General features: G+C 48.1%; 1 protein-coding gene across 3 annotated transcripts in view; it reads right to left on the reverse strand.

Annotated features, from left to right (window-relative positions):
• Positions 1–26,187, reverse strand: part of CUX2 (cut like homeobox 2) — a 69,502-nt gene that overhangs the window by 33,164 nt on the left and 10,151 nt on the right. The window contains exon 1 of one of the 3 annotated variants that reach the window (XM_069871170.1): positions 5,960–5,983. The exons of the other annotated variants lie outside the window; for them this stretch is intronic. The gene's annotated coding sequence lies outside the window, so the exon portion shown is untranslated. Of the gene's footprint in view, positions 1–5,959; positions 5,984–26,187 lie in introns of those variants that run through there. 3 annotated transcript variants of the gene reach the window in all.

Here is a 26,187-nt window from a genome sequence, read left to right on the forward strand (position 1 = left end):
CTGCTGAGAGCACAGAATCTTTGTCTAAAAATAATCAGACATTCAGCGCGCCACTGTTTGTTATAATGGTAATCGATGCTGGAGGCTTTGAATTCCATCAATTTATAGATCTGCTCTGTTCTGCCTGGTGATTGTGTTCTGCACACATCCACTCCCGCTCGGCACAGGCAGCACCGGGGCACTGTGTGATTAAGATAAGCTCAGATTCCTTTCATACATTCCTTATCAGCTCTAATTCTCCACCAGGCAGAGATGTTCACAGCAGTTAAAGATTAGTTCAGCTTCTCAGACGCCAAATTTGAGGGTATTGATCAATAAATCAAATCACGGCAATCAATCGCCCGATCCGAAGAGTCTAGCCGATGCATTATTACTGGCGCCTTCGAAGCTGAGGCTTTTTTTCATGGGTTTCATCAAAACGCGGCTTCCCTGGCTCCCCGCCAGCTCCTGGGCTGCCTAATAGACTCCACAGCAGAGGAGCTCCAGCCCAGCAGAAGAGCAATAAATTTCTCATCAAACAGCCGATAGAGAAACAAGATGAACATCTGTTTTGCTGCAATGAAACTCCTGTGTTCTTCAGAAGCTGCAAACCAGGTCTGACAGACCACCCCAAAGGCAGCTTTGCCTTCCACAAAGCAGCAAAGCAGAATATTTGCCGGTTATTTCAATCGGGTAATTTAAGAAGACTTTGCATTCTCCTCTCTGCAGCTGCTGGAGCTTTACAGACAGGATTCCTGCTCAGTCGATAATAAAAGCCATCCTGGGACCCTGTACTATGAAGGCAATTTTATGATACCCATTATGTGGCAATGTAACTTCATTAAAAGCTGTTTATTCCCTCTAAGCATTTTAAGCACTTTCCCTCACCCATAAAGAAGAGCCTCTCGGTGCAATGGAAAGGATTTTTGTGCCGAGAGCCCCTTTTGGGTATTTCTTGGGACGAGAGTCGTGCCGGCAGCGGGATCCCCAGCAGAGGGGCTTCTCCTCCCAGCCGGCAGCGAGACGGGAGCTGCTGAGAGGCAGCCATATATTATTTTTATGATACACTTAAGATGAACTACGCTTGCTGGAGCTCTGTTTAGATGACATTTATTATGCCAGCTTCTTTTATAAATTAATACAGACAAGTGCCCCAAAAATTTGCCTCTGCTACAAAGATGGGTTGGCTCCTCTGCACACCCATTTGCTCGACAATTTGGGGTGCATCAGCTCCAAGAGGTTGGTTTTCCAACCTGGCATTATAATTCATCATCCAGAGATGGAACGGGAATCATGGCAAGTGGGAGCCAGACCCCATCCTGCAGCCAAACGCATCCTTAGGAATGGTTGGACTCAATGATCCGGTGGGTCTCTTCCAACCTGGTTATTCTATGATTCTATGATTCTTTACAGCGTGCAAGAGTTGCCTCGTTCCAAAATGAAATCCTTAAGAACAACCAAGCAACCCCTAAATCTCAAATTTAAATGCTCCTTAATCCTGCCGGTAACATTAGCAAAAGAAAAAAAAAAAAAAAGCTTGTTCCCATCCCAGTGCTCAGCAATTAATTGAACAAGTTCATCCTTCATAAGCACGGCCGATGAACCAGGATGGGTTGGGGATATTTCTCTCAAATGCCACCAAACCAAATCCCAGATGGGGTTAAAGAGTTAAACCATGTCAGGGAGGATCTTTGTCTCCATAGAGGATTCAGGAGCTCATATGCCTGTCCAGGCTGATGGAGCAGGTAGGTGTCGATTTGAGACCTCAAGCTGGCCATCATTAAATGGCTTTTTGTGCTCTGCTGATATTCAACGGTCGGTGAAAGCACCCGGCAGCCTCCCGCCCACATCTAACGACACGCTCTTAATTAGCCAGTGGCCTGGGAGAAATTATCCATAAAGAAGGGCAAGCTGGCTCACGTTTGTAAATTCTACTTAAAATAACGTGAATTCAAGAAGAGAAAAGGGGGGGAGTGAGAGAGAGAGACATGACGGCTCACAGAAAGGGATGAATCCCCAATTTTTTGCTCCAGGCAATTTTTTCCCCTCCAGCCACGGAGGTTTTTCCCACTGCACAGAGGTTGCGATGTCTTTAGGGAATGGGCCTGAAGGTCCTCTTGCCGCAGGACCACCACACATCGCTCTACCATTCTCCTGAGTTAATATTCCCAATAAACACCTCTGGGAACGTGCTCAAAGGATGCAGCTGCATCTTTAGCAATTAATAATCAGGACAAGCATTGCATGCACATCCATGTTTCAAGAAAAAGAAAATACCTTCCTTACTACCTTCTAAAAACCTGCACCCTTCTCCAAATCAAAGGGCAGAAACTCACGTGGCCTCACGTGGCTCGCTGGAAAAAATCAGGATATGGCAGGCTCCTACACTCATCACCGGGCGCCAAACTCAACTGCAACAGCTCAATATTCTCCCACAAATGCATGCACAAATATACACAAAATACTGTTAATGGCTCCGTATTTCTTTAAAGTGAGTTGCCAAGGAAAAACAGAATTACCAGAATACATTTTAATTGATTTACAACAGCACTTAGTAACAGTGATAAAAGAAAAACTTGTTTTATTGGACCTCCTGCTAATTAGCTCGCCTGACTCCGGATTAGAAAAACATATCCCTCGCAACCCGGCACAACCCCGACCGGCACGCGACACAAAACAGCTTTTATGCACAGAAAATCCTTTATAATAATCAGAGAGAAACCGCTGCCAAATGGTTATTGCCAAGAGACAGCGGAGGAAAGGGCTGGTCCGAGGATGGAGCCACCCAATGGGATCGACCAACCTCTCCAGTGGATTCGAGCATCCCCTTCCCATCCATAAAGACGCCTTTGTTGCAACTTTGATATATCCTTCCCTTAACGACTTTTAAGGGCAGCTGATAAAGTCGAAAGAAGCACGCAAGCAACCAGCAAATGTTTAATATTCAATAAATGTGTCAATTTTACATACGGAGGCAAATGGGGCTTTATTGAAGAATTGGTAAACTTCCTTGGAGGAAAGTAAGTGCGTTTTAGCCTTCAAGGGGTCCCCGATGAATAGAAATGGAATGTGATTTGTGATAAAACTCAGCTGCTCTATAAAAGACGTTAAATAAATGTTGCTGTTTCACTAGGGATATACAGAATTGATTGCATTATAGACTGATTTGAAGATGCACGCTCCCCGCAAGCTATCCGCTCACTCCTGCACACCGCACAGCTCATTGCCATTGCCTCTATTTTGGTCTCTTAATATCTGCACAGAATCTTCTGGAAATGCTTTAAAAGCACCCTTCCCCGTGGTTTTGCCCACTGCAGCATCCCGAGCATCAGTTGCAGTGGCACAGGGGGGATGTACCTCCCACCTCGGGGAAACACCAAGCCCTCCGGCGCAGGGCGAGTGCTACTGAGATCTGACCCACCCAGCTCAATTCCTCCTAAAATGTAATCACAGATTCATTAAGGTTGGAAAAGACCGCTAAGATCATCAAGTCCAACCATGGACACAACACCAACTTCCCTACTAAACTATATCCTGAAGTGCCTCATCTACAGGCTTTTTGAACCCACCTAGGGATGGAGACTCCCCCACTGCCCTGGGCAGCCTCTGCCAGGGCTTCATCACTCTTTCAGTATAAAATTTTTCCTAATATCCAACTTGAACGTCCCCTGCTGCAACTTGAGGCTGTTTCCTCTCATATTATTACTTGTTACTTAGGAGAAGGGACTAGCACTCGTCTCACTACAGCCTCCTTTTAGGTAGCTGTAGGGAGCAATAAGGTAATAAATAATAAATAAGTAACGACCCTCTCTCAAGTATCCGTCTCCAGGGATCACACACTCCCTAAACCCAAGCTCCGCAGCCAGGACCGCCTGGGAGCAGCCAACATCAGGACATGGGCTACAAGCAGGAGCATCCTATTACTTGTTCTATATTCTCCTATTGTTCAAATCGATGTGGTTGATAGGGCAGAATCTGGAATTAATATTAAATAACAAAATAACAGGGGACAAGGAGAAATTAAAAATATTTTCACTGCCAAGACTAAACCAAGTCCTCGTCCACCCTGAGCATCCTCCGGCACCAGGAGACCTGACCCACCAGAGCGGCGAGCGACACTCGGGAAGGGCAAGGCAAACAAACCAACCTCCAGCAGACAAATGAGAGGCCAACGGTACCACCGCAGCGAGCGCAAACTGTGATATAATTGTGCTGCTGCTACATCATCTTTAATCAATAACATCCAGGGCTGCCACCGCGCACACAGCCCAAATCCCAGCCTTCGCCAAGAAACAGCATGTTGTTAAAAAGCCCAATAGCTTTTTCCCTGCTAATAGGTGGCTCGTTCCCTCAACCCTGCTGATTTTTTAAATAAACCTAAATTCCAATAATTGTTTAATGTTTATTTTTATTTAGCTCTGGTTCACCTACTCTGGCTCTCCATGTCAGAAATTGATATTTTGCTCCGGTGGCTGGGGAAAAAAAATGAAATTAGGAAACTGTTGGTTATGTCTCATCATAGTTAGACTGTGTCATAACTGCAGCTCAGGAATGGCTCTACTCCCCCTAAATTCATATTTGCTCCAGTTTTTTGGGGACCAGCTTGCTCCAGGACCTTTGGGAAGGGCTCCTGGCACACAAGGGCTTTCCCATAAACACCGGATTTTTTCCCTCCTGCCTAAGAAAAGCCTGGATTTAAGCCCAAAAGAGATGCTCTCGCTTTCCAGGTGGATTTTTCCCTTTAAAACCCACCAGTGCCACATGTCGGTGCCCTGCCCTTCCATCTCCCTGAGTGGGGTTGAAGGTGATTCTGGAAAAGTACAGTAAGGCTACAACCAATTCCTTTAGGAGATCCATCACGTCAGATTAGCAACTTAGTTTCTTATTAGCTATTTTCCATCCTATCATATTAATATTTGTTTTCACTAATACAACGCAGGAGTCTTATCATATTAGCAACTTTCACATCACATTAGTGAAAACAAATACTAATACAATACAATACTAATATGACATGATCTGATGGGAAATTGCTAATACAATAAGACTCTCCTACCATATTAGTACAGAAACATCGTGTGTCCCAGTTTGGCTCTCTCTGAACTGGGTAAATACACGTTATTTCCAAAACCAGCCACGTTCATCGTGTCAGAATGTGCACGTATGGGATGGGGTTGATGGCACCAAGGACCCCGCTCTGCTCCTGCGGTGCAGATTCACTCATAGCAAATACATCCAGTTCCAATAGAAATTCCTTATTCAGCAGTAAATTAGTGAAATTTGGGTCCCTCCCTCCATGCAACTGATGTGCTGTAGCGGTGGACGGAGAGCCAAGCCAGACGCCACGACCCAGGGGCAGCACGCAGCTCTGGGAAACACTGCAGCCTGAAAACTTGCACAAGCAATGATAATTTGAAAAAGGAATCTAATTGAACCACATAACCTGTCGTGTAGTTTCAGCGTTGGCAGCTGCCTCTCAGCCAGCCCCTGACGCTCCCTGAGCCCCCGGCGCAAACCCGCAGCGGTGCCAGTGGGAGCAGCCGTGGTGCCAGGGACTGTCCCAGGGAGCAGGAGACTCCACAGCCAACGTGCCACGGCAGGTGGCATGGGGAACACATCCGAGATGTCAAGGAGGGGGAACAAGGCAGAAATGCCATAAGGAGAGGGAGGAAATCCAGGGCTTATGCTGAGGAGGAACAGGCTGCCCAGGGAGGGGGTTGATTCACCCTCCCTGGAGGGGTTTAAGGCACGGGTGGACGAGGTGCTGAGGGACATGGGTTAGTGATTGATGGGAATGGTTGGACTCGATGATCCGGTGGGTCTCTTCCAACCTGGTGATTCTATGATACTATGATTCTATGATAGGAAGCCTCAGTCAGTGTTGTGGCTGAGACAGGGATGCTCCCCTGGACCAAGCTCAGCACCAGACCAAGAATGAGATCTGATGCATGCATTAAAGAAAGCAAACATCTTAAAATACCTGCTGCAGCAGGCAGCTTCCTCCAGCTGGGGCAGCCAGCCCTAGCAGGGAGGCTCTCCCTCCCACACCAGCTTTATTTCCCTCTCGCCTCCTCCACCTGGAGCCATTTTCCTGCTCTTCCGCTTTAATTCTCCCCCAAGTCCCACAGCATATCCCAGCCCCTGGCTGCAAGCTTCAGGCTGAAAAGCCAAGAGGGGGTTTCTCGCCCCAGCTCCTTGGCAAAGCCACCTCTGGAGCTGCTCCTCAGCTTGGCACCAGCACGCACCCAGGGATGCTCCACACCGCCCCGGCCAACTGTGCCACCAACCACTGCAGAAAACAGCTCCAGCACGGAGAGGCAGGCACTGTATCTCCTTCGAGCAATGCCCAGCTTCGGCACGCTCAGCAATTTTCTATTCTCTCAGCAATTTTCTGTTGTACTGAATTAGTAGTTTGTATTGAATTAGTATTCATTTTCCCTAATATGATATATAAGCATAATCACGTTAGTGACTTTGATATCACATTAGGCTCTACCGCCGGCAAGCATCCCGGTCCCAGCAGCCCCGGGTGGGGAGCATCGCGCCTGACAAGGAGCCTCCAGCGGGAATATTCCAGATGTGCCGCTGGATCCTGCTCTCACCAACCATCCCCAGAACTCCCGTATCCCTGCGGTGCCGAGGTCCCCTTCGAGGACACGGCCAGGGCAGGATTTCTCTGCTCAAGACGGCGTGATGCGAACCAAAACAAAGGGCGCCGCATCCTGAATGAATAACCTGTTCATCGAAAAGAAAAGACTCCCAAAGGCGAAAGCTGCAGCTGCACAGCAGCAGCACAACAGCACCCACCCCCCAGGCACACATCCCCAGCACCACCGGGTGCTCCTCTCCTCGCAAAGCCCCAGCAATCATAGAATCATAGAATCACCAGGTTGGAAAAGACCCACCAGATGAGTCCAACATTCCCCTCAGCACCTCGTCCACCCGTCCCTTAAACCCCTTAAGGGAAGGTGACTCAACCCCCTCCCTGGGCAGCCTCTGCCAGGGACCAATGACCCTTTCTGTGAATTTTTTTTTCCTAATGTTCAGCCTAAATCTCGCCTGGTGGAGCTTGAGGGATGTGGGGATTACAAGCCGAGCAGACAGTGGGATGCAGCCACATAGTTGGGGTTCCAGCAGGATGGGCAATGCTCGCTCTGCTGCAGCCAAGAGGCAGCATCGTCCCATGAGAAAACCCCAGTCAGCACTACGCCTGCCTCAGTTTCCCCATCAGGATGATAAAGTGCTCTGCAGAGCCCGGTCCTTAATTAGCTGATGAAGTTGCAATGAGCACAAGCAGTGAGAGGGAGATGGGGGGAAACAGGCTAGACCCCTGCAGAGGGATCGGGGAGCGAGGGAAAGGCACTGGGGTCAGCACAGGGCCACCAGAGAGCACAGGACAGTGGCTCGGGAGCCAATCCTGCATAGCTCAGTGCACTTGGCAGCACGACAGGAACGGGCTTTATGTCAGGATGAGTAGCTCTGGAGCTGCATCACCAGCACGCATCTCCCCGCTGCTGGTGCAGAGTGGCTGGGTAACAGCTAGTGATCTGCCGCATCCCTAATTAGCTCTTTTATGGGCTCAAATAAATTGTCTTCGCGTTAACATGAAAGCGCGTTTCTTTTCATAGGCTGCCCACGAGGCTCTGATAGCACCAGGCTTGCGCCTCCGACCGAGATGCCATCACCCACCGTGGGTGTGAGCAGCACCGGGAAGGGCTGGAGCAGAGCTACCCCTCACACAGCAGTCAAGATCAGAGCAGTCACGTGGTAAGATCAGCACATTGTATATATATTATATCGCAGTATTGTATATGTCTTCTATTTAGAGGGCTAGAGCACCTCCCGTACGAGGACAGGCTGAGAGAGTTGGGGTTCTTCAGCCTGGAGAAGAAAAGGCTGTAGGAAGACCTTAGAGCAGCTTCCAGTGCTGAAAGGGATCAGAGAGCGCAGGGATAGGACGAGGGGGAATGGTTTTAAGCTGAAAGAGGGGAGATCTAGGCTAGATCTCAGGAAGAAATGTTCTCCTGTGAGGGTGAGGAGGCTCTGGCCCAGGTTGCCCAGAGAAGCTGTGGCTGCCCCATCCCTGGAGGGGTTCAAGGCCAGGTTGGATGGGGCTTGGAGCCCCTGATGCAGTGGGAGGTGACTGTGCCCATGGCAGGGGTGGAACTGGATGCTCTTTAAGGTCCCCACCAAGCCAAACTATTCCATGATCATATAGAGATTTATATGTGTGTGTACACATACATATATATAAAATTCCCTACCTGCTGATGCCCATGCAGACACTGCAGAGCTCCCTGCACCGAGCACCCAACCCGCAGCCCAGAGGTTGCTCCAAGAAACCCGCTCTGAGCCACGCACAGATGTGCACACGCACGTGCAAACACACACACAGACACATATTTTAAAATCCTAAGAAAACCCCGAGACTTCACTGTCAGTGCTGTATATCACTTTGAGATATATACCATATTAGCAAAAAGAACTGAATTATATTGCATTCATGATGCAATTAAACACTTCACTAGGAATCAATGTAAAACTGATGAGGCCTGAAAGTAGTGCATATGGCTTAGAACATTATAAAACATTACCTTCACTCAAATCCTTTTCAGTAGCAATTTAAATCTTCTTACAGTTACTGCTGCCAATGGTAAACCATCTCCTGATTCATAACAGTGCATGGGAACGAATGAATTTTTTTAAAAATTTATTCAACTACTAAATTACCCATGAAACCGGAATAGCTGACAGGAGTAATCTGAATTATTATTAGCTCTGCAAGTATTCTGCATTAGCCAATTTAAAACCACGGCTCACAGGCAGAAACCAGTTAGTACAGGCAGGGTGTTAAATGACTGCCATAGTTCTTCATTTTACTGCTGCTTACGTTTAAAGGTCAAGAGATAAAAATTACATATGACTGCAAACACAGAAAGGGTGTTTATCTTTTTTTTTTTTTTTTCCCCCTACGAATCAGGTCAACCAGAAACTTTAAAACCATTTGGAGATACGATGCCTCTGAACTACCCCAAGATTCTGGAGGGCTGCGTGGTCTTTCTTCTCCTCTTCCTCCTCCTCCTCCCTGTTGCATTTTGTGCCAGCAAGATGGGAGAAATCAAGGATGAGATGGTCCCATTGGGGTCCTGCTTTGGACACCTCCTTCAAAACATGAGCACAGCATCGTGACCCCAAAGCCCAGCCAGGCTGCAGGGATGATACAGAGGATCACCTTGAGTTGGCAATAGGTCCCACCAGCGAGGACCACTGGCAGCTGGAGGAGCTCTCTGATGCCTCTCCATGACCTCCAGCACTTGGACCTGCTCCCAGGAGGATGAGCAATCCCCACTGAGCTCCTAAGCCATGGGCTGATTAGGAAAAAAGCAAAACTACCTGGGGATTTGAGCACCTGCTGCTCCCGGCAGCGTCAGTGAGACGAGCAGGGGAGACTGCGGTGCCTCAGAAAACAAGGGTGGGGGGATGTCACCTGGGAGCAGGTGCCCACTACACCATAAATCCCTGTTTATAAAGCACCAGCAAGGTGAAAGCAGCCCCCTGAGATACCAAACGTGCTGCAGCCCTTGTTTCCCTCTTGCAAGGCGATTACAGTCTGTGCAAGGCAGGAGGAGGGATGCGCTCAGCGCCCGGCACAGACACCCTTGGGGTTCACAGCTCCCCACCTGCCCACGTGGAGGGCGAGGAAGGTGTCCAGAACCCCCCAGACAAAGACAAGAGCACCGCAGCCACAGGTAAAACAATACCAAGAGCCACCCCGATGCACACGCATCCCACGAGGGTCTTGCCGCTCGCTTTGCCCGTTTCACATGGCTGGAGAGGGCAGGATGGGGGAGGCTTCCAGTCAGAAGCCCCCGGTGCTGGCGCGGAGCGGAGCCAGTGTCTCTTTAACTGACCATAACACTGCATCATCCTTTCTCTTCCTATTTTCAGTTTTATTAGCAAAGCAGCACAATGTTTATACTAGTGGGTATTACACTTGCCAGAACAATTACGGTATGACAAATGGCACATCAATGTAATCCATCAACTCAGCCAAGACAGGAATCCTTTATCCTGGGCTGCCATTAATTCCCAGCCGGGTCTCTGGGGTCCCATGCGTCAGTAACCATGACAACCTGGGGGACGCCGGCGATGATGGCATCTTGCTGGGAAAGACAGGCACCCCAGCGGGGCACTGGGATTGCACCTTCGGCACCAGCAAAGCAGCCTTGGGATTGAACACAGGAGCAGTCGCATGGTGAGACCCCCCAAGGCAGCATCTGGATCGCACAGGAATCCAAAGTCTGTATGGGCACACCAGGAGAAGCTGTAGAGGATGGTGGTACTGGATGATGGTGGCATGGGAGGATGGTGGTACTGGATGATAGTGGCACGGGAGGATGGTGGCACAGTCCAGGTGATGGCAGACAGCTCCCATGTGGATTCTCCAGGGTCTAATATGATGTTTGCGCTCGCACCCTCTCTCTCTCTCTCTCTCCATGGAAGACAATTGTTTAAGGTGTTCTTCTCTGGCAGCCTAATAGCCGCTTTTCATGCAAGTTTTCATAATATCTCTTAAAATACTTGCAACTCAAGTAACGGGGTTGAAATAAACCAAAGGAATCCAGTATTACTGAGGGGTATGAACCCCAAGGACAAGCCTCAGCCCTGCGGGAAGCCACGCGGAGGGGAACAGGGCTCCCTGCCCACTGGGATACTGTGGGTTGTTGGGGTTGAAGGTCACAGAGCTCAGCGGCTGGATGCACACCAAGCCAGTGGGGTTCTGACAGGTGGGAAGCCAGCAGCACATCCCATTGCACACAAGCACCAGTCAGGAGGAAAGGTTGGAGTTCCATGTCCTGGTCAGCTCTGAAGTCCTCAGAGATGAGGTCTCCCTGGTCCAAGGCTGCGCCTCTCCACGTGGATGAGCTTTCTCCTTCCATCTGCATCCTCCAGGATGGAGCCCTTGCCCAGCACAGCAACCTGGGAGCACCTATCTTTAGGGCAAGGATTCATGTGTGTCCAGAGAAATGCATATTTGACACAAGCTGATGGATTTGAAGCCTTAACAGCCAGTACAGCCCCTTCCTTTACTTCCCACTGCCCTTCTTGGGGGGAGACTGCAACCTCCATGAGTTTCCACAGCCTGTGATAGATGTGAAGCTGAGAGCAGCATCTGCAGCAGGGGCCAGGACCATGTCCGCTCCCTGAGCACTGAGCTTGGAAGCATCCACACATCTCAGGTCCCACCACGCAAAGCCCCACAACTGCACCGAGGTTTATTATGAGACAAGATGCGGCTGCAATGACCCCCAGACAAAACCACCTGCAACGCCCAGGCAGGCACAGTCCCCGCCAGGTTCCGCAAGCCCCAAGCTGGGAGCTGCCCCTAGATGCTCCCTTCCCACCCATGAAGGCACAGCTTGGCCGCTTCTTCCCAAAAAATCCCACCAAGCCAGAATTCCCAGGGGCCAGCACATCCCCAAGATAACAAAAGGAGCCAACCGCTGCTATTCAGAAGCCAAAACCAAGAGGAAAATCAAACCCTCCCCGCGGCTACGCTCTCCAAAGCGCCGAGGGGTTTCTCCCCCTCAGCCAAATCAATCTGGCCCTGGCCCAAAGATGTATGCAGACAGCTTCAACTACCTCCCATGTTTTATTAAGCCATTACCAGAATCATCTTATCCCCATTTATAATGTTCGATACATGGTCTGAAGACTTCTCTAATCCAGTAATTAGATGCAACACTTAGATGGATGAAATTAGGACAGTATTTTATGCAATTATGCTGCATTTTCCGAAGCTCTGCCCCAATTTCAGCCCCTTGAGTGGTCAGCTATCACCTGCATCCCATGCCCAGAAAAGGCTTGGTTCACTTTTTAGGAAGCAGATGGGTTTGTGGGGCAATGCTGCTGCTCCAAATCCCCCTTTGCCTCCACGGAGGTCCCCCCTTGCCCCAGCACAGGGACACGCAGAGCACAAGCATCCAGGAATATAATATTTCGACAGCCTGAGGGAGTTGGGGCTGTTCAGCCTGGAGAAGAGAAGGCTCCGAGGAGCCCTTAGAGCGACCTTCCAGTAACAAAGGGGCTACCAGAAAGCTGGGGAGGGACTGTTTACAAAGGCTTGGAACTAGATGACCTTTAAGGTCCCTTCCAACCCAAACTAATCTACGATTCTGTGATTCTATTATCCCTGGAGCATCCCCACTCGAGCACAGACCCCATCCCTCTCCAATCCCTCCCCACCCAGCACCGAGCCAGGAGGGAAGCAAAGGCTTTTCCCATCTTCCCGTAGGTAACAGCACCGGCCTCTGTGGCTACCACAATAAAACCATTTTCACTCCAGCCTCTCTCACTTGCAGGGCTAGGAGACAGCTTTATCCCCCTGAATCCTGTAAATCATCTCAAAGCCGTCCTCACAATTTATAGGTAGGACATTAAACATTATAGCCACTGACGGCATCAAATTACACTTGAAAAATTGACTTCTGCTGGAAAATGAATTTTAAAACTAAATTAAATTAAAACCTAACTAAATTAAAATTAGGTTTCTAAACTAAAATTACTTTTTAATATTTTCAGGAGGGAGAAAAAAAAAAGAACGCTTCTGTCAACTAATAAAATTTGCCAGTGTCTTTTATAGCTGACAAGTCCTGTCTAAAAGCAATTCTGGTTATGCTGTATAACAAATAATTGGAATAGAAAAGGCAGCAGAGGATGGGACAATCAGCTGTGCTGCCTCGGCTCCTTCGAAGGAGGCTGGGGAAGGACAGAAAGACTCCCAAGCAATTAAAACACAATCATAATTAGCACTATTTTGAGCAAGCAGTTGGATGGGGCAATCCCAGCTGTGACTGCTGTACTGATGGAGCCCTGGCGCGCTGGTGGGATATTTGGGGACCGTCAAAGGCCATCGGTCGTGTGTCTTCCCACAGGGATGCTTGGCCAGGGTGTTGGAGGGAGGTTTGCTGATGTAGAACCCAAGGGATTGGCGAAAAGATATATCTAAGTGCTAGGAACGAGGGCATTTAGATATATCTTTTCCCCAGGACCATTCCCTGCCAGATCTGCAAGGACTCATCACATCCTGCAAATTTCAGTCTATCTTACAACCGCCTGATGAAAGGATGTAGATGGGGACCATGAGACTTTACGCAGAGGACCACAGACCATCCTGGACATGAACTGAAACACCACTGACGAAGCACCCTAAGATACCACCTACTTGGTTTGCCTCACGCTTGAGGCTCCAAACTATCACCTGAAGCCTCCTGAAGTCTCTCCCTAGTCCTTAATGGCAATAATTAATTCGTCCTGCTTTTTAAATAGTGTTCGATGTATAAGGCTGCCTGCTCACATCTCGATCTCGTGTTGTCAGGGCTTTGATAGAAGAGATACATAAACAGCCTGGGTGACCATACATCTATTGATTATTAGTGCAGACACATTTAACAAGAACACCGTAACAGGACATATCCAAACGAGCTTCAGGAGATGAGAGATATCAACCATGCAGCAAGCAGGTCTACACAGCCTCGCCTGACAATTCCCAGCATCCAGGAGGAGTTTGCAGGTATTTGGCCCTGCAAAGCCATCCAGAGGAGTAGCACCAGGGCAGATGCTAGAATAAAACAGCATAGAGTACTTCCAGTTGGAAGGGATCTACAACGGTCACCTGGTCCAGCTGCCTGACCACTTCAGGGCTGACCAAAAGTTAAAGCAAATTATAAAAGGCATTGTCCAAATGTCCACCGTCAAGCTTGAGGCATTGACCACCTCTCTAGGCAGCCTGCTTCAAGATCCCAAACCAGTGCAGTCCTTGTAAACACCCATACACGATGCTGAGCCGGGGAACAGAGGTTCCACCGGCAACAGCAGCACCGCATCCCTTTATAAATGCTCTTTTTATCTCTCAATATTATTTATTGCTCTGCTAAATTGGCAGTTCCCTCGGAGGGGAATTTCCCCCCCTCCTCACTGCTGCTTCACAAGAACCCAGACTCAGGGGCTAGCCTGCTAGACGCCAACCCAACCGTCCTCTTTCAACAACATTAATTATCTTGAGCTTTCCATAACAACAAAAAAATCTTGACCCCACTGCCTGCCAATAGCAGAGAAGCTTGCAGAGGAAAAGGCTTTTATCTTCACATCTCAGAGAAGAGCCTACTGTTTGATCAGTCGGGTTTTTTTTTTCCTTCCCTCTTTGTACATTTTGAACTTTATAGACTGATTAATTCCTCCTATCACGGGAAGCTGCTGCACATACTCTCGAGTGTTGACTTGATTTTTTTTTTCTTTCTATTAAAAAATAAATATCTTCATAAGAAATTAAAAGAGCTTAGCACATCTTTGCTCCGTAAGCAAGTTGGAAAGAACTCCAGCCTGGAATAGTGGGATGGAGGAGGGGAAATAGGCTAGTTGAAAAGATTTCTTTATTTTAAATTAAAGTTCAGGATTAAAAGCATCAGGCTTTCAAGAGTTATTGTGAAAGCCTTTTTAAAAGTCCCAAGTGGATCGTCCATAATCTCCTTTTAAATGGCTAAATTTAGAACAAGAAACCCTCCAGCCCTCCAAACTCCAGCCCTCCACGTCTGGCACACGGCACCAGGAAGGACTTGGGAGTTGGTTTTTTGTATGATCATTGTTTCAAAAATACCGAACAAGATTTAAACTATTTTTGTAAGCCCTGAGCCCGCAAAGCCTGGCTTCCCTCAGCATCAACAGGATAACAAATAAGCACCCGTCCCTGGTGCCCATCAGCACCAAGGATGAAAGTTAGGATAAAAAAAAATGGGAGCTATTGAGTTCAAAAGTTAATTTCTCCAGCAGGGAAGGGAAGACAGAGCCAGACACTACCCCCAGTATCAACAGGCCAGATCAAAGATCCCATTTATTGTAATTTATTCTATATTTTTTCATTTCACTAAATTATCTTAACTCTTACCTCTTACTACAGATCAATGTGCCGGCCAGTAGGAACTCCAAGCCAGTCACAAAAAATACAGTTTAAATTTTACTCTCTACCTTGCAGTTCAAGCTCCTTAAGCGTGCCTAACAAATAAAGGATTTGACTGAGTTCACAGCTATTTCGGATGATAAATGCTTCCAGATTTATGGAAGTTATTCATGCAAGGAGTACATTACATGTAAATCAATACCATAAAGAACAATTTGCTAAAAATATAAATACCATGTTTATGCTTTAACAATATTAGCAGAGTGGGATTCTTCATCGCTGTATGTAAAATAACTGCACCTGTTCCAGCATCCAGGCTGAGATCAGAATAGTGCCTGATACTGGTCCACCCTAAAAATAAGAAATATCTGCCAAGCTTGCTCTTCCAAAACAGCTCCCGAAGCCTCGAGGGTCTGGGGGACTTTGGTCTCCATCTACATGGATGCTTAGTTACAGAAACGAGCAATAATTTGCAAATAAATGGAAAAGCTGCTGCAAATACACTTGCAAGGAGATGCCACCCTTGTGTGGAGACCTCCCCTGCTCCTGCAAACCAAAGCAAACCAGAGCTGGGTGCCGTTGTCACCTTGAGATGTACACCTAGCCTAAGCATCATCACTGCCCTCTTCCTTTGGCTGATTATAGGGGCAGGTAGCAGAGACTTAGGGTTTATTTTTATTGTGGTTTTTGGTTTTCCTGCTCCAGCCAGCATCGGGCACCCCCATCCCACGGCCGGCAGTGATGCAGAACGTGCCACCCACACCCAGGCAGTAAGAAGGACCCTTTCCCATGGGATCAAGGGCTCTGCCGAAGAGAGACATCTCTCCCTGTAACTACATAACTCAGAATAAAAAGCCGAAGCTCGAACACAGCGCAATTAATGCAGGAAGCATCGATTTCTGTACGGCACCAAGCTGGCTCATTAATTCCAGGTGCTTCTACAAGCCAATTCCAGCACTGGCCTCCCTGCTACAGGAGACAAACGGGAAAATATCGAAAGCTGAAATTCCTTCATGCACTGACCTTTTATCACCATGGAGCTTCAAAAACCACGCACCCTCCACCGCTTCCCTCCCCAAAACCTACATTGCGGCTACCGGTGTTGCAAAGCCACGTGAGCCCAGGGAATGCAGGACCACGGTTCCAAGAGCAGCGCTGCCCACAGCCTCCCACCTGCCTCTGCTGGAAGCTCAGATGCAAGGGACAAGCCACCTCCACGTACCTCAGCTCAGTCCCTGCCACCACATCCTCACAAAATGCCCTCGCCCCTCAGTCCACCCAGGCATCCTCTTCCCCTCTGGCAAGGATGCAGGCAGCGGGGCGGGATGATCCCCTGAGCTTTTGGGGAAGCCACTGGAAGTCATTTCACCTCCGAGACTGATGCTGCTGCCCCAGTGCCACCCAGCCAGGGCAGCATCTTCCCACATCAGGATCCTGCTGCCTCCAACAGCCCCACAGGATGCAGGAATGTGGCTCAGGTAACCAAAAAATAACCCTGAAAGCAGTAAAGCTGCCTCTTTACCCCAACACCAGGGGCTGCGGAGGAGCAGATGAGGTAGTAACCCATGTGACAGCTGCAGATATGGGGATGGGAGACAGGGGACCAGCCAGCCTGACACCCCTGGCACCCGAACCCCATGCCCTGCACTGTACCGGACCACATCCCTGCGCAGGGGTCGGATGCTGCAGACGGCAGGGAATGCAGCAGCATCCTCCCTCCTGTAACGAATGCCAAATCTGGTTTGCACTTGACAGAGTCTGACAAGAGCAACAATCACAGATTAGGAAGAAAACTTCTTGCTTTTCAACAAAGGTTAATAAATAGTGACAGCATTAAGTCTCTTCTGATTAACTATGCTGAAAGATATTATTGCCGTTTGTAACATGGAATCATTATTGGATTAAGCACAGTGTATAAAAATGAAATGTGAGTTTTAATCTCAAACGCAGGCTCTCCATGCTCCGATGCAGCCCAGGCAACCCGCAAAAGCATCCTTGTATTAAATTCTATAACTCCATCTGTGTGGAGATACCATCTAAACTGCACGGCTTCTCTGGTTTTGGTGGGTATTTTTTTTTCTTTCCTCAGTTATAACAAAGCCACCACAACTTGACTTGAGAAGCATCTAAAAATGAGCCACATGTTCTGGCTAAAATTAAGCTCCAAATCCCCTGGCGTTTCCAAAGACGGCATCTCCCAGCGAGGATCTCTCCATGCTCCAGCCCCCAGGATGAGGGCAAGGAGCAGAAATTGCAGCGCTAATTAAGGAGATACTAAATTAAGCGCTTCTGCTCATGCATGACCACCTCCACACTTCTTCACCCCGTGGCTCTGAGCAGAGATACCTCAGGGGGGTAATTCCCAAGGGCAGAGCAGGGGGGCCAGCGCCGGGGCCACCAGCACCGAGCATCACACTGGGATACGGCACCAGGATATGGAACGGTCCAGTTGGAAGGGACCTACAGCAGTCGTCCAGTCCAAGATGTTCAAAGGGAAAAGACTCCTAAGAAAAAGGTTAAAAGTAAAATTCCCAAAGCGAGAAGACTGAACGCAACGTCCAGGCTCCGCACAGCGGAGAAGGGAGAGAAAACCTTCACATGAACCTCAGGATTCGCTGTAACCTAATCATTCCAATACATCATGTAATTCTCTTCAGCTGCTCATAGGGCATTTGTGCATAAATCCAACACTCTGGGAAGGAATTTTACCCATTTCTACACAAAATTGTCGATTGAAAAAGAAAAGCTTGTGACAGAGCAGAATTCTGTCAGCCTGGGGGTACGTCTGGGATTCCTCCCTCCAAGCCTCCCACCAGGTCTTAAAACATCTCCAGACTTGGCCAGGAGAAAATCAGCGGGGCAGAGAGATTAAAAAGCAAGCGAATAGTAGTAGAAATGGTTCTTTTTCACAGAAGACGCCACTCTTCTGAAAAACGAGATGCATTTTCTCCAGAAAAGGCATTTCTGAAGGTGTTCCGGCTTGAAATACTGGGGAAAAAGAGATCCGAACACCTCCAAAAAGACAAGATTTCTGTTGTTTTATTTTAGGAGTATTCTCTCATGTTTATCATTCGTTCTGTCAGTATTACGCCTACCTTATTTCACTCCACAGCTCTGGGGCTAATTTATAACATGACATAACAGCTTAACTATTCTATTATTGTATTTTTTTTTTTCTTATTTTGCTTTTTAAAATCATTAAGAGCAGCTGTTAGTTAGCACTGACTGAAACCCCTTATCTTCTTTTCCGGATGAAAGGGGGGGTCTGTTTGTTGTAATGAAACCAGTTTGCACATAGATCAAAGTCTCTGCGTTTGCTTCGTCGGAAAAGTGTTTGACACTCGTGTCAAAGTGTCAAACTATTTCATTACCACGCAAAGCGGAGACACTTTGACTAGAGGAGATAAGATGCTTCCATCAATCAGCGCCCAGAAACAGCCTCCCTACAATTATTAAAAAAAATAAAATAATAAGGTGGTTTCAGCCAGAGCAGCTGTTTCTGGCGCAGAGTATTAGAAATGCAGATGTGTAATGAAGCGACGTAGTAATAAATGTGGCGCAAAACCAAATGCATGAGTATCCCACGATGCTGCTTCTGGGGGTCACTGGCCAAGGGGAAATCTCACCTGATTAAGTGGGAAAACCAGGAAATAAAGAGCTGCTTCCAGCTCACTGCACTGTCAGCCCTGGTGCCCTGGCTTTGAGGCTGGAGTTTGGGGGATATCCCTGGCCTTGCAGGTGGGAAAAGATGAGTCAGCTCTGAGAAACTCCAGAAAGCCTAAATCTCTCTATAAAAGGCATAGGTGAGGGCAGCCACGGCTTTGTCATCTCACAGCCCAGGCACGGCAGAGACGAGGATACACGAAGGATGGGATGAACCAGAGGAACGTTACAACGTCCTTAAACAAATCCCCTGCCCTACAAACTGGTGGGTCTCTTCCAACCTGGCTATTCTATGATTCTATGAAACTACAGTCCAAGCTGACTTCTTCTGTGGGGCACCACCAAAGCCAGGCAGCCCCAAGGAGCAGGCAGGGCTAGTGGACTTCCACGATGACCAAGAGCCACCTATGAAACCAGGACCAGGTCAACAAAGCGCCAGGAGGGAGCTGGGACCCCTTGGATACAGCAAGGGGGATAGCAGCAAGTTGGATCGTGTCTCAACGGGCTCCTCACACGCACCGAGTGGTTTTGCATTTGGAACAGACAGAAACGAGTTGCAAAATATAATTAGAAAGGGAGATCTTAGGTGCCATCAGCTTTGTCTCCTCTGAAAAGATCATATAGTAGCTGTTGGTCGTCAGAACTGCTTTGGTGAAACACCCCTGAGATGTCCTGCTCCCCATTTCTGCTCCATTCCTCCCAAATCTATCTCTTGCAACAACACGTGGCCAGGGTTTACGTAGCATCACAAGCCCAGGGGACACTGGTTCTTGATGCCAGGACGGTCTCCCCGCACGGCACTGCTGAAAGGAGGGATCACACTGCGATCTTCTCAACAGTGGGCACAACAGATTTGTTTGTTCAAGGGAAAATAGAGTTGGAAGCAGCAGCCAGCCGTGGTGGAGATTAGGGAAAAGCCTGCTTAGACATGACTGCGCTGGAGGAACCATACGGGAACACTTCATCCCTATGTAAATACTGCCACCGTAATGCCAACAGAGCCGCCAGCTCCAAGGCTGGTTGGAAGTTATCAGTTGAGCAAATTCTGCTTGTTTAATTTTATATTGCCTTCAGGCACATTCACACCTCTGATTTTCCCCAAATTCCCTCTCTGGGGCACGGAGACTCGCTCCTCAGGCTCACCCTTCTACAGGTTCTTCATGGATTTACAGAAGCAGGAGAAGAGCTGCCGTGACCTGGCACCAAGGATGCTTCCCGGGTTAATTCAGGTCAGAGACAAGCTCCCCGGTCGGAGCGAGCCATTTGGGACATGGATGCAGATCTCTGCTAACCTCTTTGCAAACTCCTCTTGCAAAATTGGTTTTTAGCAAAGCCACTTATCACCTTAACCATCTATCGATTCCCTGACTCCTGGCCAGAGCTCCCAGGATCCAATACAGTGCAGGCAGGAAAAGCAGAAAAACACAACTGCAAATGAGGGCATTAAGGCAGGCGGCTGAGATCGCTCTCCACTGCAAGCAAAGACGATGGTCAGAGGCTCACTGGGGATTTCAGCACCCTTGTTTTGGGGCAAAACCAGAAAACTTCTGCATTTTTTTTTTCTGCGTCCAACAGAGGAGAGATGCAGGCGAGCCAGCTCCACCCCACCAGGGCCAAATCCTGCTCCCCGATGAGGCTGCAGCGCTGAGCTGGGAGCTGGGCACAGCTCCAGCAAATGCTGGGATCTCCAGCTCCCATGTGGCGATTGCAAAGGAGAATAAATCATAGAATTATAGAATCGTTAAGGTTGGAGAACTCTAAAATCATCAAGTCCAACCATTGACACAACATCAACATCCCTACTAAACCACGTCCTCAAGCGCCACATCTACACACTTTCTGAACCCATCTAGGGATGGAGACTCCCCCACTGCCCTGGGCAGCTTCTTCCAGTGCTTCACTACTCTTTCAGTAAAGAAATTTTTCCTAATATCCAATCTAAATCTCCCCTGGCACAACTTGAAGCCATCTTCCCTCATCCTATCACTTGGAAAAAGAGACCAGCACCCTCCTTGCTACAGCCTCCTTATAGGTAGCTGTAGAGAGCAATAAGGTAATAAATAAATAACCCCCCCCAAGAATCCTTCTCCAGGGATCACACGCTGCCTAACCCCAAGCTCCGCAGCCAGGACCGCGTGGGAGCAGCCAACGCCAGGACACGGGCTGCCAGCAGGAGCTCGCTGGCTGCAAGAGGAGCTCGCAGCCCCGTGCGCTTCCCGGCAGTATCGATCTCCCAGCAGTAACAACCAGTATAATTTTGCTTAGCTTCAAATACCTGGCGATCATGAATTCTTTGGCCACAAGGTTATAAAGCATTCTCTAAAACATGAGAAAAAGATAAAGCCTGCTTATAGTTAATAATATACTGTATACTGTCTATCAAGCTGGCTGTTTGCTATTGAGAGCCTACTATTAGACACTTATTTAAAAGGCCTTTCAAGGCTTCCCAAGAAAGTGCAGTTATGCATTTTTTTTTTTTCTGGCAAGAACTACTATAGATAAACATCAATTCGCTCCTACAGATCACAGTCGCAGTAAATAAATTTTTCAGGAAGCTAAGTTCCATACAAAGCCTCCTCAAAGCTCCCATTTCACACAACATCAATGTTTGGCCTCTGAGAAATAAAAAGCTCTAAGGTTGCTTTATCCAGAGCTAAATTATCAATTGTAGCTGCTTCGGAAAGAAATAAAAATAGGGCATTTCAATGAGAAATCAGTGTGGGAGGTAAACATCACTGCTGCTGGATGGCAACGCTGGTCAGAGGTGAAATGGGGAACGATAGGGGCTGTGCCAGTGATTGATCAGGACCCTCTGAATGAGCATCTGCAGCCCCAAGAGCATCGCTGCGGCTCTGCATCGGTGATGGGAAGAAGGGAGCAGCCAGCGTCGGGCAAGCTCAGCAGCCAGTGCTTGTGCTGTTTTCCTTTATAGCTCTTGAAAGTAGCAGACTGGGATTAGCCAACATAAAGTATTTGTCACCCAAAAAAAAACCCCACACTGGTTATAACCGTAAAAGCCAAAGCTCCTTGGATCGCTCACGAGTTCTTGCAGAGGTGGGATGGAGCGAGAGCCGCCCAGCACGCTGGATTCTGCCGACTCAGACAGTGGGAAGGAGTTAGGATCCATCAGAGCCAAAAGTGCTTTTCAAAGCAGTTTGTGGGGATTCAGCCGCGGGATGGGAAGGGAGGACAGGAAAAGCATCTCAGTTCACCTCTGCCTAACGACGTCCCACAGGGTGCTGCCCGCTGCCTGCTCAATAACGTGGCCCTGGGGGGCACATCAAACCCTGAGCTCCAGGACTTGCTGCCGCTGCTGGAGCCAGGATCGTGCTAAAACTCAGGATGCTCCATCTGCTCCTTAAATAAAGAGATGCTGAGTTCTCTTATTTAACTATTAGCCTAATAAAAAAAAAAAAAAGAGACCAAAACACAGAAGCCCTTCCATGCTCAGGTCATGCATCCTGGTAAGAAGGGTGGTTCTTCAATAAAAGAGCCAGGGATGGAGGAGGAGAAGAGGACAACTACCAAAAGGCAACCTGCATGCCCCTGTAGCAAGCCCTAACGAACCCAGATACTCAAAAATCAAGGAGGAAAAAGGACAGGGTTAGTCTCTGGGCTCAGTAACTCCAGATCAAATCAGGGCAGCCTTTGAATGACACGAGGGGTCGTACCGGCCAGCCCCGGCACTGGCACGAGTACAAATTCGTAGACTCAAAAATGAACCCTGAGCTGCAAAGGAGCAACCTCCTCATATGCCCTTAAATCACAGATGAAGCAGCAAAGCGTTGTTTCCAGCCCTGCCAGTAAAATTTGCTTCCAGGATCCAGCACCCGCTCTGGTGCAGTTTCAGGTCAATCCTGTCCAGAGCAAGGACACTAAAACCCAGGGACCCACCAGCGATTCAGTGGCTGAACGCAAGGGCAGCTTTTAGAGTTAATAAGTTACCAGAGGAGCTGCACAAGAACTGGGCAGCTGCCCGCTGCCCAACAACAAACGCTGAAGACCGACCATCTCCATCGATGCTTTCTAAGCACCCGTTATTAAATAAAAACCAGGTCAGCTGTCCCTCTACTCTCTGCAAAACTGTTTTGCTTTCAACTCATCTCAGAAAATAACCAGCAGATGCTCAACAGAGGAGCACGTTTTCCTTCACTAAAATACAGTTAATTTTGAAGGCATGAACTTGAGGCACCCATTGCTCTCCAGAAAATAAAACCGCCAGGGATGATATAATATGCATATTTAACCTTCTGATGTTGCTAATGTTTTCAGCAGAAACTCATCTATCGTCCGTGCCCACTGAGAGGCGCGAGAGCCCATAAGCTACCAGCAAACCCCCATTCCCAGCAGTTATTCCCAGGTTACAGAAATGAGCCCTTTGACTTATGGCACTGTAGCAACACCAGGCCCTGGAAACTCCGAAAGAGACTTTGGAATGTGGCTGGTTGTGGACAAAGGTCAGCAGATACGGGGAATGCACCCAAGCAGGGCTGGAATAGGCTACAGCACCCACTGGGACCAAGGAGCTCATCCCATTGCCAGCATCCCCATCACCAGCAGGATGCTTGAGCGCCCTTTTCCTTCTGCTTATATCACTATCTCATCAAATCAGCAAAAAAATCTATATGTTTATACCAATAAATTAAAAATCAACATGTATTTTTAAGCAAGAGGCAACTCTTTCAGGAAAAAAATGGAGAAAAAAAACCTGCCAGGGGCAAGCCCCCCCACAGTCATGATCTTAATTGATCTGTGGCAAGAGGGAAAATATTTATTTAGGCTAAGGAGACTGCCAGAAGGCACAAGTTTTAAAAGTAAAATCCCAAAGCACCCAGGGCAAAACCATGCAAATTATCATCGTGACCGAGTTCTTATCTCTATCAATATCTGCCAGCACGAGAGCATCCCCAACCAGCACGAGCACTCATCCAGCAACCAGTCATCTTTACACTAGTGACACTCTTTGCAAAGTTTTTAACCTGTTCTATTATTAGAAAAAAAGCTTAATTTTCAGGGATCCCTGCTATCACGGTTGATAACACTTGCTTCAAGCCAAAATTCTGGCCCAGTAGATTCCACTAAGGAAAAAACCCACCTATTTTATGCACATATTTACAAAAAGAAACACACGGTTATCAAGATGCAATGAAATACGTGAGGTTTGAGAAGCCTTTTGTGCCCCTAGTAACCAAAAAAAATAGAACAACAAAAAAACAATAGCATCTGTCCAGGTCCCCACTCAGTATTTAGCTTGTAATGGATTCCTATTTAACTTTTAATGGATTCCCAGCTCTTTTAGCATTAACGATGAAAACCAAGTTACTCCCTCTGAAGCTTTGCTTGCACCCAGGAATTTGGCCAGGACCTCTCTACATCCCTCTGGGGTTTGTCTCCTGCTCTCCCAGAACCCACAACCTCCTCTCGAAGATGCTTCTTGGTGGCCCTTGGGGAGGGGACTCCTTGCAAAGAAGCTCAGCAAGGGGCGAGCCAAGCACCCCCAAGGTCCTTTTATATAGAAGATTTGGTGATGGGTAAGTAAATGTTTTCCCATCGATAACAACAGAGAGCTACATCAAAGCTTCAGCGCGCCCTCGGATCTCTTAAACAGCATCATGGATTTCCTACCGAATCAGTAGATGAATCAAATACCTGGTACGAGGCTGCAGATAATCCCGATGATTTATTTTGGGGGAGCCGGGGCGAGGGAAGGCGGGGGGCAGGCTCTAGCCCCGGCGAGGATTTGCGTATTAGTAAAAACAAACAATCCTGTAAATAACGAGACCCTCGTCCTGTCTCCACCACGCTACTCTTATTGAGTGAGTCAGATGTTCTGCTGATTAAAAATTGATCCATTTCAAAATCTAATCAACAGAATAGGATTCTTTCATATGTTATCAAGGCAGCTGCTGACAACAAAAACCAAACCTGTTATTAACCCATGAACCCCGATGACCTGAACCTGGCTGGGCTCTGCAACTGTAAATTATTCAGTAGTCCAAGAGCAATACCCGTAAGCCTGATGAATTTACGCCCCGACCGGAGCTGGTGGGGGTTAAAGCCAATATCACAGACCCGGGGGTCCCTGGGGACGCGGTTCATGACACGCTGCCACTCTGTGTCATGCCTGGGAATACATTACTGGTGTCTGTTCGGCTTCGCCTTGCAAATACCTAGTCTTTTTCTTTTTTTTCAGTTTTTTTTTGTTGTTTTTTAAATGACTTTCTGAATTCAGCATCACCCCACAGGGAGCAGCCCCACGCCAGCAGTGCAGCAGAGCCCAGGCAGGCACGGCCGGTCTCTGCTCAAGTCATTCAAGAAGCATTTGGACAACACAAACATTTGGGGATGTCCTACGAAGGGACAGGAGTTGGACTCGATGATCCTTATGGGTCCCTTCCAACTCAGGACGTTCTATGATTCAAGACCCTAATTGCCACCGTTGAGCAAAATTCATAGCGCAAATTGTTTGTATCCCTGTTTCAGCTGTAGCCCGTGGATCAGCCGTGCAGGAAGAGGGAAACCAGCAGAGCAATTGGGATTATTTTTTTTTATTTTAATCATTATTTTTATTTTAATCATTATTTTTGCTCGCATTCCTCACCCTCACTGCTTAACATGACCATGGAGACATCATGGAGACATGACCATGGAGACATCATGGAGACATGACCATGGAGACATCAACATGGGTTGATGTCGCTGCTGGGTGTTACCCTGCAGGTTGCTTTATGGGCTGGAGATGTTTCTCCACGGCCACACCGCGCCCAGGGGACACGCAGCTGGTGTGAACTGGGCTTGGTTTTGCAAGGGCCCCTGCTGAGCCTGCTGATTCATTCCTCCCCCAAAAATACTCAAGCAAAAGGACTCAGGACACAGACAAGCCCCAGCCTCAACAGAAGCTGCACCCCTGTGCGGCTGGAATTGCATCACTTGGCTCGCCAAACTTCAAGTCAACATCCTTCTGAAAGGTCTTTTTGGGGAGAGGAGAAGGAATGGCAGTTTTAAGTGCTCTTGGGGGCAAAGAACCCCTGCCCAACACCGATAAACATTTTATTTTCTACCCAGTACAGCCTGGGTGCTGCCACATAAACCAAGCTCAAAGATAATGACGGCTCTTCTCTTATATCATAATACATTTATAAGTTTAATGACTCTCTGACCTCTCCTTAAAGCCCAAACAACCCCTGGGGAGCCCTCTCAGGCTGGCCACAATCAATTCCGGCTGGGTTGCCACCTCCCAGTGAGCAGCAGCCCTTGGAGATGTTCCAAGGGGAGCCAAACCCCATCCTGCAGCCCCCAAAACACATCGAGCATCAGCTCCACGCCACGGCTTTTCGATTCCTTAATGGTGAGCCAATCACCGTTCTTCCCCTCACAATCTCAGGGGGACACAGAGAACCCCAAGTGGTACCGTACAGACAAAAAAAAACAGATATTGACTGGGATTTTCCTATACTAATTCCAGCAGTGCTTTAAAAACAACTCATAGAGCTGTGGCAGTGGCAGCACTTGCAAGGATGCTCCCCAGCTGCCCTGGAAGCCAAGCCCAGGCTCCTCCCCAATGGGGATTTTGGAGAGCTGGAGTCACA

This window comes from Phaenicophaeus curvirostris, chromosome 17 (assembly GCF_032191515.1).
Source record: "Phaenicophaeus curvirostris isolate KB17595 chromosome 17, BPBGC_Pcur_1.0, whole genome shotgun sequence".
Taxonomy (NCBI): Eukaryota; Metazoa; Chordata; class Aves; order Cuculiformes; family Cuculidae; genus Phaenicophaeus; species Phaenicophaeus curvirostris.